Genomic DNA, 13807 nt, shown 5'->3' with positions numbered 1-13807 from the left:
ATACTACGTTTCTTAGTTATTATCAATTAAATATATCGTTAGTTTTATGATTAATTGCAAATGTTGGTCAAGTTGGAAAAACCCAAGTATTGGTGGCGAGAGAAAAGAAGAGACCTGGCCCGTGCCGGCGCACAGCTGTGTACTAGTGTGTTGCCGCGCGGTAATTTCAGGCGCTTCTCTCCACAGCCAACCCTGCGAATTGTTTATCCTAGCAATGGAACAGTGAAACAATAATGGAATTACGAAACGAGGCGCGGCAACATACTAGTAGTAGCGCCTGCAAATTTCAGATACGCCAGAATCCAGGTCTCTTCTTTTCTCTCGCCATCAGTATAACAGTAAACCATATTAATAAACTTTATAGCGGCAGTTTTTTATTTCACGCTCAGCAAACACCAACATATATTTGGCACTGAATTGGACCCGTTTTGTGCTCATGCTTCATATTCTTGGTAAAAGACAAATTATCCTAGACTATACAAATACAACAAAATACTAACCCTAAAAAATTTTGTCCACAAAAGATTCCGCGGCTTTTCGTGGTCCTCTGATTTTCAATCAGTGCCAAATATGTAAGGTTTCTCTTGCATAGAGTTACTAATCAGAGTTTCGCCTGAAAAATTTATGAAAATGAAACAACAAACTCGTTGATTGGTGTTATTTGTATTCAGTTGAAAACGAGTCTGCAATACTTTGGAGCCCCACCGGGCACACTATTTTACACCCAATTACTTATTCGTTCTCCATCGTACTAAAGAGTTCTATGCCTATCATTCGCTCCAAACACATGCGGATTTTGAAAAAGCGGTATCGTCTGGTGGTGACGTGTATACGCTTGTATACATTCCTAGCGTCGCAATTGGGATAGTATTAACAGTGATGGAACCACCCTGATGCGTTATAACGTAGAAAATATCAATACCTACATAATTGTTCTGCCTTAATCATAATTACATAAAGTCACGATTAAAAATAATTTTAAACTTGGACTAGTGAATGTAGAGTACATTTTTTATTTGATATTTTTATCCCAAAATAACACTAGGAATGTATCCTTCTTCAGAATGTGCCGATATTTGTTTGCTTGGATTAGGCTTGATGAACTTACCAAGGCCTAGGTTTATTTAGGCATATGCAAACAGTTTATATATTCAAATAAAACAAACATTAGGCAGTATTTTTGATCTGCATTTCTTATATAAATATAAATCAAGCCATTTACCGTTAAAAAACAATGAAGCCGTTTCTTAACAAATGATTAAATCATACATATAATGAGGAAATATTCAATATGCATATTTGAGAAAGGATACTTTATATGAAACACTACTATCTTTGTTTTAATACTCGTATTAATTTAATTAAATTGTAATCATTCAGTATTATATATATGAAATTGGATTTTACAGTCAGGAATATTTTTGTAAAAAATTCTTTGAAACGGAATAATTTGGAAATATTTGTATACATTTTAAACATATTTTCAACTTTTTTTATTCCTTTAATAATTCACAAAAACTTTTCCTTCCAAAATTTAGGTTTCATAGGCTTTTATTTTAAACATCCATAATAAACCACTTACAACCAACGGAACCTACAACAATGATTACATGGATTCGAATGTGCCAAATTACGTGTTATCTATGAGGTTACTAAATTTTAAGGTCGTAAACTTTAAACTACTGATTCGATTTAAATATTAGACTTTTAATTAGACAAGAGTATTGAAAATGTTGACGCGCACGCCATACTTTAATATTTTAGTGAAAAATGTATTAAATATTCAATACTGTTTGCATTTCATAGGGGTTTTGTAGGTTTCAGGTTAATATAGTAACCTCCATGGATATAGTTATTATACCCACAGAAAGCCGTAACGGTTTATATGATTGAAAGCTTCAATAACGTTCAGCCAACTTAGTTGAAATGTATCTAATTATATAATTTACAAATTCACCAGAGTTACTGTCTAAACTAAGATTCCAACATACCCGGTTTCAGTAATTCAGTACTCGGAGTGTTGTGTGAAGGGCCCAGCGTGACAAAGCCTGCAGTACTGTATTGTAACCTGTGTATAGACTCAGTCGGTGTTAAGCACACGTCTGTCAGCGGGTTGCCGGGAGCTCACATTTTCATGCACAACTGTTACTGTGGCATCTTTCATCATATTCATAATTTGTGTACGTTGTATGATTTATTAAATCCTTACAATTCTGAACCACCATTCCAAATTCAATGGTCCTCTTTTGTGGTTCACTGCTATGCAACGTCATCAACCTATACCAGCGGTGAGTAGTTTTAAAATTTCACATAGAACCCTATAATTCATATAAATTGCAAATTAAGAGTATTTAAAACTAGATGCTCCTTTGAAATATAATTTCTATCCATAACTTGGAGGATATAATATTGTGTAATGTTCTTATAAAAGCTTTTCTGTACTATGCTTTAAATTCCGACGGGTTTTATGTTTCAGAAATAAAAGTTTTAGGTAAATAAATGCTTTTGAAAATTATTTATATTTTTATAAGATGTAACTTATAAAATAAAGTATTATTTAAAATTTAAGTTGACCTTTGGAATGGCTCACTTTGCATTTTGTAATTTGTCATATCAGTATGACCTACATGCATACGTACGCTTGAGAGAGGCGTGCGGAAGTTGTACAAGCACATAATTAGCCAATAAACACAAACCTCCATTCAAGATGCGGAATCGATTGTGCAGTAATGTGATCGGCAAGGCAATTTCAATCGCTCCCCACTACACCCTGGGAGTTGCTTTGCGTTTAGTAACCCTTCATCAGTGAAGTAAATATTTAAAAATACACATTATGCTCTAAAGTAGCTATTTAAAACATACTTCCAAATGGATTGATTTATATTCCGTAGAAGTTTGGTTTTGCAAATGTCGCAGGTTTTTCTGCAAGATCCCAATATATTAACTCATAGAGGAGTTTCGCAGTTCTTAGGATTAATTTGTACCAACTAAAATACATATATATGGGCTAAAATGTATATGGGCAGTGCAAATTACTTTATTGTTGTACAATACTTATGGAATTCTCAAATAGAATAAATATTTCCCCAGAGATTGAGTAGTTCCGAGGGCATTTTGTCATGTTCTTGGTAAATATGTCATGAATATCTGTAGTATCTCTGATATATACTACTTCACACTTGAGTTTTGGTCTTTTAAAATGGAATTTTCATTAATTATATAGGCAGTGAAAAGTACATTATTGTTTTTGATTATATTTTCACTATATAAAAATTTTGTTGACACGAACTCCTGATAGCATAAATATCCACAGACTTTTTGTATAAGGAGTACATTTTTATAATACTTAAAATTTAATTTCACTAGTTTGCATATATTAGTTATATATAAATATCAGTACTTTAATACGAAAATCATTTTCTAAAGCGCCTTCATATTTAAAAAAAACCCTAATACCTTAATAAATATGAAGAGACTTTGATTATTGTTTGCATTCAGGCGAAAAATATTAAACCGAATCTAATGAAAGTTTACATGCACATTCCTGGTCCCTGTCACGTATAAAGGCATATTGTTATTTTGAATAGCCATCCAGGATACGTCCCACTAGTCTCTTCAGTAGCGAAATATTAATTGAAAGCCCAGAAGTAAATAAGTTTAATGTGTAAATATTTTTAGTGACTGCACATCTATATGTTTAATTAATTAACCTATAGTTTAGAACTGGTTTACATTTATAGTGCAAAAGCTGTGTATAAAAATTGTCAATTCAATTTGTAAACAAACAGTTTACGTATAAACACATAAATAAACTTAATCACCACATAGTTTAAGCTTTCCATTTTTGTAAACATACAAAATTGTTATAGGTTAAGAGACAGTGTTAAGAGACAGCTCCATCTATGAAATGCATACAAATGAATTCATTTATTAGTTGTTAAATATCCGGGCTAGCAGTAACTGCTGTTAGAGCCTAATGGATGCAGTGAAGTTACTTAAAATATTAAATCGGATTCCATTATTTATTTATGTTATTTAAATGAGCATTTAGCATAGGCGAATAGTAAACTCATTTCTATTATGTTTATACATTCAGAACAGTTGGATTCCAATGATTACTTCTTGTTCTTGTCCTTATTGCATCAAATACCTAACCTCATATAATCTGTAATTGGCGTTATTATTCAACGGTAGCGAAGTCTTTCTCTCCCTGTGCTGAAAAATTTTGTATGTTACACTCTGTCTGACGTTATTGGCTACCAAATTGTCACAAATCTTAATTTGAATAGATTTTTGGTAGAAAACCCAGCTGGTCTTATAGCAAAACCTCATGTTGGCAGGTATGAAATGAAACTTTAAAATACTAAAAGTTTTAAACATGATTTTATTTTCTTATAGTAGATATAAATTTACAAGGATTTTTTCTTATAAAACAGTTTAATATCATCCACATATGTATTAGTATATTTCGTATATTTTACATTTTCTTCGTCCTCTGTAACCTTCCGGTTATACTTCTATCAGAAAATAAAACAACTAAACTTCATTACGAATAAGACAAATTTATATAAACCTAGAAATATTACAATCTTTTGATATACGGATCAACTTTCCTAGACTAAACCTTTCCTAGTTTACATTACCATATGTGCATAAAGATCTAAATCTCATTATATTGAGGCATTGATCAACATAGCTTATTACCTATAAAGCATTAAAAGCTGAGGCAATGCACGTAAATTTTCATAGGATAAGGGTTGTAGAGTTTAAGTTGATTTCAACCCATGTTCTTTTGGTTCCGCAACACTTCCTGTTTAGTGTTTCATTCTTCATTCTTTACACGGGACATCTTTATACTATCACACTTATACTCGACTTGCTTCCGCCATTTTTTATATTTTAATCGTGTAGAATTATTACTGTAACTTCTACTAGAATTAATTTTCCTTGTAAACATAGTTTAACAACGACAAAAAAAAGAAACTGGACAGCACATCCGTTAAATTATTTACAGCTTTTTAGTCTAGAATATAGTAAGAATAAAGAGTGCTGCCACCTGCTTCATTCTATAAGTCATTTGAGAATCAACATATTTCCAGGAGATGAGGTATTACTCAAAGGAGTTAATATTTTTAAATTTAAAATTGCTGTAGTTATTAAGAGATGATGAGCTGTTTTTTTCGTATTTTATATTTTTTGCCTTCACCTAAAAAATAGTAGGTTTAACTCAATTTAGGCCAAAATTGAACATGAGGCGTTTCTCAAATGACCAATTAATTTATCTAGGTAATAACAATGTCACTTATAGAGTGATTCATTTAACGTTTATATTTTCAATGTAGTCTTTTGAGTAACGTCATGATGCTAAGGAGACTTTCGCAGAACTTATAAATGTGTAGACAAACGAATAACAAATAGAGCCTATTTACAGGCTAGACATTTTTAATATATAAAATCGTAACAATGTTTCTTTTTATATCGTATTCCAAGAATATACCACAGAAGACCTTAAATTCGGCATAAAACCTAATTTTTACATAGTATTTAGGGGGCGAGACACAAATTGATATGTTTAATACTTGCCTCTTTGCATGTAGGAAGTTTGAATAATGGCAGGAGCTGTATAATTCAAATTTTTCGTGCAACTTTGGCGAAGCCTGGTACGCGACTTACGATTACTTCTGCCGTACATTGTATAGCAAAACAACTCAATAGAATATTTCACAAAAATTACTGTAATATCTTATCTGAATTCAATTAAATTATATCTTCACATTTCAATCCCCTCAGTTAAGGGGACTGTTACCGCCTATCTTAGTCCATATAAACTTAATGCAGGTTTCTAAAATAATGAGTCATGATAGAGCTTTGATTTTGTTTTGTCTTTAAAAGCACACCTTTTTATAGTTCGTGACCAACCAAAATTACAATTTATCATCTTTTAGTATTAAAAAAATAATTTTAAAAATTTCACCTTTTTAAAACTAAAAAAATCACAAAATATATTTTATTTCTAAGAAATTACTTTTTATTTTGTAAAACCCTTTGGTCAGGACCTAGATTATAGTACAAAGTACAAGTGGTAAAAATTTGAGAGGTGTGAGTTCATAAATGGCTGAGAAAACTTATGACATTATGGCTGACTTACTTAAATATAAAAAAACCAACTTACGAGAATCGAAGAAAATGTCTTAACTACAATAGCCTAGTAGTTTCCTTAGCTGTAGGATGGATTATCTGGGTCTTCACTTTGTGTAAACATGTCTTCAAGGCGTTTTATTTTCAAAGCTCTCTTGTTCCTTATTTTCTTTTCTAGTTCTTGAACTTTCTTGTCCGCTTCCTTCACTCGCACTATTTCTAGGCGCTTCATCGCTTTTACAAAATTTTTCCCTGGACGTAGGTTTAATGCTTTCAAAACTTGTAATTTACTAGAAAATCCGTCACTAAAGCTACAAACTGCAGAGTAAACACCAAATTTAAGGGTAGGCAGAGTTACAAAAGTTCTATTTGGTATTAGGGACCAAATAACACTATTCAATGACTCAATTTGGTTTTGATTTTTCCCTTTCAAACATCGCTCCAACAGTTTGGTATCTGAAAGGTCTTTGAATATGGATTTTATAAGACTCATAACACACTCAGGGATGTGAAAATGTTTATCATGGTCATACATTACATGAGTAGGTTTATCATTTGATGACATCGTGTGAAAGTACACTGCCCATATTGCCTTTCTCATCTCTTCAACACTCTGCACATTTCGCCTTATAGCCAGGCCATAATAGGTCTGCAGTTTTTGAATATTAGGCTCACTTAGCCTACCCTGCCCACCTAATCCCTTACCATCCTCAACTTTTACTTTACCCGAGACAGATTTTAATTTTAAAAGCCGCTTTCCCATCCTCTTTTGACAGTAGTAACAATAATAGTAACCTGAAATAAAGATGCTAGACAGTATAGCCAACATAAAAAGTTAAATACAGCAAAACAATGAAATATATGAAAGTGTTAGCTAGTGGAACATGACTGATGTTCAGTTAGTGTCGAAAAATTACATGCAAGGGTTTCAATAATATATTTTTTTACCAACTTATAATAATCATAGGAAAAATCTAATTACTGCAATGAAATCAGTACATTCCAAAGAAAAATAAGGAAAAAAAAAATTATTATATTATTAATTTTTTGGGTAACAGTCCCCTTAAAACAGCGTCTTTGAAGGGCATTTTTAACGAATATATTGAGAAAATCCGCAGTCCAAAATATTTAAAAAAGCTATTTTCCTATTTTGTTATTTCGTATTATTCAGAAATTGAAAAGTCAATTGACTAGTACTTTATTATCTTATCGTGGCAAAATGCACTTCTGCTTAAATAAGGCTGAGTAAAAGCTTGGGAAACTAGTAATTTTACAATTTACAAACAGCAAGAAGATGAACGAGAAGTCCAGACTTAAAACTTTCCTTGAGAAGGTTTATTCAATATTTTTGTTTTTTTAATAATCCTTGATCGCGATCCACCTACGTTCATGTTTACTTTATTTTGTAAGTTATAAATAAATAAGTTACAATAATTTGTACAAATATTACAGCATAAAAAATACACACACTAGATTATTTAGAACTGTTATGAAAATCTGTAATTATATTGTATGGCAAAATATCCTGATGGTATAGTATACCTTAATATATGACTAAGAATAGTTCATTTCTATGTACATTCACGTAAACATGTTTGTATGATTGCGTACAACATGGTTACATTAGGTTTTGAAATTGTTATGTAGAAATACCAGTGATACATTGAATTCTCCATTTACATTAGAATTGGCTTGACCATTAGATCCATTATATTTATAAATTTATAATTCTTTGTAGATTTATAAAATGTATTATTATGTATTAAAATGTATTATGTTTTAGTACATTATAATGTATAATATTGTTGGACACAGTTGTGTCGTAGAAATACAACACATAAATATAGCTGCTGGAAAAATCTGTTTAGTAGTACACATTTTAATTAATTTGGGAAATAAATAATACAACTCGTAACATCAATAATAAAATATAAATAATAGACATCTTAGTAAAATAACGTAAAATAGCCTACTTAAACGGGCTTATGTTCTTAGTAACTTGCTCGATAATTTATTGTTATTGCATGTTATTTTGAGCCAAACTGGTTGTTTGATGTATAATTGAAAAGTGTTGAAAATGTTTTAATTTTATACTTTGTACCGTAAATTAGTTAATTAAATTTCATACAATGTAAATTTCGCAACCTAATCAGCCAGTATAATATAATATTATTTTACATCCAATGTTCCGGAACTAAATTATTGGGCGGAGTAACTACCTAATTGGCACGCGTATGAATTTTTTTCTTCTAACCCTTTGTAGCAGCCCAACTACGTAACCGATCAGACCTCGCGTGCTTTGTCCGTAAGTAAAATTTATCTTTTCGTATTATTAAATTAGCCCTTTGATGCCAAACGTATAAAATGAATGTAACGTAAAGTAAAGATGTGAATAGTAAAGTAACCTCCCTTGAGATCTTTTATTTGCTTGATGGAGATAGATAAAGGTTGTGGCGTCGTCCTTATGGCGACGAGCACGTTGTTATAAATAGTAATTTGTATCATTAAATGGCTACTACCGTCGCGAATTTGTTTTAGGCGAGTTTACGTAGCTGACGTATCTCACGTGTTGTTTGAATAGATGGCTACCACTTCTCAACTTCTACTCCTCTTCTAGAAATAACCGTTCTTAGACTACAGCTTCAATGTCTCGTGCCAAGACGCCGACACCCGGGTTGTGAGTCTACCTATTGTGAAGGGAAGTGAAATATTATTGTTTTGTAAAATAAAACGTCGTATGCATAATTCAATAGAACATTGGATATTTTAGGGCCACCTAGAAGATATACTGTTTAGCTATTATATTCTAATTGGCAGCAACGTGGCATTACATAACTTTTCCTTTAACATCTAAAAGTGGTGCTTTTAAGTTTTCGTAATTAAACTGAACTTATAAGTAAAGTTTGTATTTCTAGTATTTATTACTACGACCTCAGAAGTCACCACCCCCATGTGTTATCGTCATACGGTACACATAATTTTATTGCGCACATCTGCTATTGATGTGCCTACTCTGCCATCAACTGGGTGAAACTGAGTGAAAACGCCACAATGCCTGCCATTAAAATAGAATATTTGTCTAAAGATGAGTTGGTATTTGAACTGATATCTAGAGGTATTAAATTAAATAGTGACAGTACAGTAAATGAACTCAGAAAGTCCTTAAGACAGTGTTTGAGAAACAATATTTTACCTACTCCTAGTAGCCTATTAAAAATAGACCACAATCAGGAAGTAAAACTTCTCAGTGAAAAAGTGATATTATTAGAACATGGGTGCAGTGAATTGAACAGTGCTAGTTCACCTTTAGAAATCACCAAATTCCAAGAAAAGTGTAAACATTTAATAAACCGTTTATTTTTAGACAACCAGCTAGAACTAAGTTCTGTACATAGTGAAACTTTATCAGCTTTAAAGTGTAGGCTAGTAAATGTTGAACAACAGTTAGCTAAAAACTTGCTACCTACAGTGAACCTAGAGCAGCTTAAAGTGTTAGAAGCCAATTAAAATGAATCATTAGAACAAGATGAGGCTATGGAACAGGCAGTGAAAGAACAAATAGGCCCTATTTCTGTACAACCACCAACAATATCACAGCCTACTGCCAGTACCCCCACTTTGCCTATAATGCCTATTTATAATGCAAACAATGATTGTATTAGTCAACCTATGTCTGGTTTAAATATGTTTAATAAGTTAAACAATCCTGTAGAATGTTATTTACAAAATTTTACAGTAACAAATGGCTTAGTAGTACCAGAGCTAATAAACTTTTTGAAAACTTTGTTAAAACTAAAATGTGAAACTAGCATATCAGAAAATGAAATTTTAGCATTGTTACCATGTTATGCAAAAGGTCCACTTTTAGCCAAAATAATACAATGTAAGTCTATCATGCCTAATGTCAACTATCTACACAGGGAATTATTTAGTGCTTTTATCCCTGTAGGCCTAATTGAAAGACTTAGACTAGATTTAGTTTATAGGCCACAACGGTTTGATGAGCCACTGTATGAATACATCTATGACATCAAAGAGCTCAGTCAAGTTTTATTGTGTAACATAAGTGAACAGGGCTTGGTAACTTGTATAAAAAGAGGTATTAAGCCTACAGATAGAAATAAGTTAATTTTTGAAAACAATCCCATTTGTTTTACAGATTTGGAAAATGTGTGTATAGCTAGTAACAATATAACCTTTAATGATAACTTAAGGGACAATTTAAGTAAGACATATGTTAACAACATGTATCCACCACATGTTGAACTTAGAAAAAGTAGGCCTACTGCCAAAAACCCAAAGTTATGTTTCAATTGTAATAGGCCTGGTCACTTAGCAAAAAATTGTTTTAGGAATCCAAAAAACTAGTCGATAGGGGAGTGGTATTACACACAACACCTAAAAATATCCCTCCCCGGTTTCATAAGTTGAAGAATAATAATTTTATAAATAGTAATACAGTAAGAAAAGTAAAACACTATTTTATGAGAGTCTATGGTAAGGTAATTAAAAATTGGAGTAAATTAAACTATAGAAAACCTAATTTAAGACTAAATGTTAGACAGTGTAACAATATGCCTTTAATTGAAGCTATAGTGGGTAAAAATGTAAAAACAAACTGCTTATTAGATACTGGTGCTACAAGAGATATAATTAGTAAAGAATTTTATGATAGCCTATTGTTGAATAAAAATGTTTCTAAATTAATGAAGCCAGATGATAGAATGTTTGCTGCAAATAACACTGAAATAAAATGTTTTGGTTACTGTTATGCTAAGATAAAAATTTCTAAATTCTGTTGGAAAGTAAAATTTATTGTATTGGACAATTTAAAATGGGACATTGTATTGGGAAACCCATTTATAACTAATAGCAAATTAATTTTAGATCTTGATGGAGATTCATGTTAATTTAAATTCAATTGTAATGAGAAAATAACTATTGTCAGACAACAGCCTTTTGAACATGAAGTAAACAGCATTGATGTAAAAATAGGGTGCACTAGAGCTGAGGCTGAGATACAAAACCTTATAGGGGATTTTCCAAATGTTTTTAATCCAAAATTAGGAGAGGCTCTAGATTTGGAAGTGAGATTAGTTCTAAATGACCCCACACCTGTAAATATTAGGCCTTATTTTATGAGCCTTCCTACTGTAAATAAGATGAAAACAAAAATACAGGAATGGTTGGACCAAGGAATAATTGAACCCAGTACTTCAGCCTACTCCAGTCCAGCCTTTTTAACCAAAAAGGACAGACTTGTAGTCAAATATACAGAATTAAATAAAAAGTTACAGAAAATTGATTTTCCCATTGGTGATTTAAATAATTATTATCAACATCTTAGTGGAGCCAAATATTTTTCAATAATAGATTTAAGAAAAAGTTTTTTGCAATGTCCATTATCACCTGATAGTGAAGATCTTACCTCATTTAGCACTATATTTGGTAAATATAAATTTAAACGAGTACCCTTTAGTTTACATGTTGGTAGTGCTGTATTGTCCGCCTATCTGGACAAAGTCCTAGACAATATAAAATTTAAATATGTGATAAATTTTTGTGATGATATCTTAGTGTACAGTAAAGACCTTGATTCGCATTTAGTACATGTCAGAGAGATTGTAAATAGACTAAGCAAACATGGCTTAACGGCAAACCTAGAGAAAGCAAAGTTTTGTTTTGAGGAAATCTCCTTTTTGGGGAACTTAATAAAAAATAATACAGTAACTATAGATCCCGAGCGAACAAGGAGTATAAGAGAATTTATGCCGCCTAAGAACGCCAAACAAATTTCACAGTTTTTAGGTATGACCAATTTCTTTTCAAAATTTATAAATAATTATGCCGAATTATGTAATCCTTTAAATCGTTTAAGAAGGAAAAACGCTAAATTTGTTTGGACAAGTGAATGTCAAGATTCGTTTGTAAAGTTAAAAGAAGCTATAATGAATCCTCCTGTACTCCAGTTAGCCGATTTTTCAAAGCAATTTATAGTAATGACAGATGCTAGTGGAATAGCCGCAGGTGGTTGTTTGTTACAGGAAAACGACCAAAATGAATTAATGCCAATAGCCTATTACTCTAGGAAATTTACTGATGCCGAATTAATATATACTGTTTATGAAAAAGAAGCTTTGAGTGCACTAATTTGCATAGAAAAATGGCACGAATTTTTAGAAGTAAGAACCTTTAAATTAATAACTGATAACCAAGCTTTATCCTATGTCCTCAACCACAAAAGGAAGGTAGGAAGACTTGCCCGGTGGATCGATAGGATTTTGAATTTGCCATTTGAGGTGGAATTTAAAAGTTCCACCGATAATGCGCTGGCAGACGCCCTTTCACGTATGTTTGAGGGCGAGTCAACGGGAACAGCTGATCCGAGCCCCAGTGACTGCCGGAACGTTCCAGACCAGGATAAAAATAGATTATCGATTTCCTTCTGCCATTCAAACTCCTCCCGAAGGCAAACATGTAAACGAACATCTAATGTAAAGCCTAAAATGCAGATAAATAATAAATGCAATAACAAGGATAATTTGTGGTTGTTAAATAATGATTTACCATTAGCGTTTAAAGATTTAGAAAAATATCAACTTCAAGATAAAGAAACTCAGAAAATCATTCAATCTGTAAAAAGCAATAATAACAATTTATGTTATTTTATAAAAAACAATTTACTGATGTACAAAAGGAATGTAAAAAGTAAGAGTAAGATATGTTTGCCTGTACAGTTAGTTGATTTAGTATATGAATTCTTCCACAGTTCTTTAATAGGAGGTCATTTAGGCATTGCTAGAACGCAAAGAAAAATTAATCAGTATTTTTATAGACCTGATTTAGACGAAATTATAAAGGCAAAAGTGAAAGCATGTAATGTTTGTAAAATGAGTAAAGTGTGCCAAAGAAAATATGAAGGCGAATTAGTATCTGTGCTATTTAAGAACAATATGGATTGTTTATTCATAGATCTTTTAGGTCCCTTAGTGAGAACTAGAAACAGCAATGTATATTTACTTGTAGTTGTAGATTCCGCCAGGAAATTTCTATGGCTAATCCCTTTGAGGGAATGTAAGAGTGCTGAAATATGTAATAAATTAGACCGCATAATTTTTAACAACTTTTCTGTACCTAAAATAATAGTGTCAGACAATGCCACATATTTTACATCACTGTATTTTAAGAAGTTCTTATTTAAGAATTTTATTGAACACCGTAGACTAGCGCCTTACAGGGCTAATGGAAATCAATCAGAAAGGCATATTAGAAACATATCTACATTATTACGTAGATTCTATCACAACTGTCATAGTAATTGGGATAATGACCTAGGCTATATACAATTAAGTTTAAACACCGCCCATAATGAAAGCACAGGTTTTGCTGCCTTTGATTTAATGTTTAATCATTCCTGTAATAATGCTTTATCTAATTTATGGAAGCTAAATGATCTAATTTGTGAGAATTTGTCCAAGGAAACTGTTGTAAACAATTTAAAGAGAGCTGTGGTGAATGTAAAAAGGAGTATATCACATAACAGTAATAGACAAAAGTACTCAGAGCAAAATGTAAAACATCCCTTTAAGTTGCATTCCTTAGTATGGATTAGAACCCACTATTTAAGCAATAAGGTAGAAAAGTTTTGTGCAAAATTAGCACCAAAATA

This window comes from Homalodisca vitripennis, chromosome 8 (genome assembly GCF_021130785.1).
Source record: "Homalodisca vitripennis isolate AUS2020 chromosome 8, UT_GWSS_2.1, whole genome shotgun sequence".
NCBI lineage: Eukaryota > Metazoa > Arthropoda > Insecta > Hemiptera > Cicadellidae > Homalodisca > Homalodisca vitripennis.
The sequence above is the reverse complement of the archived record's forward strand: the minus strand, read 5'-3'. Positions refer to the sequence as shown.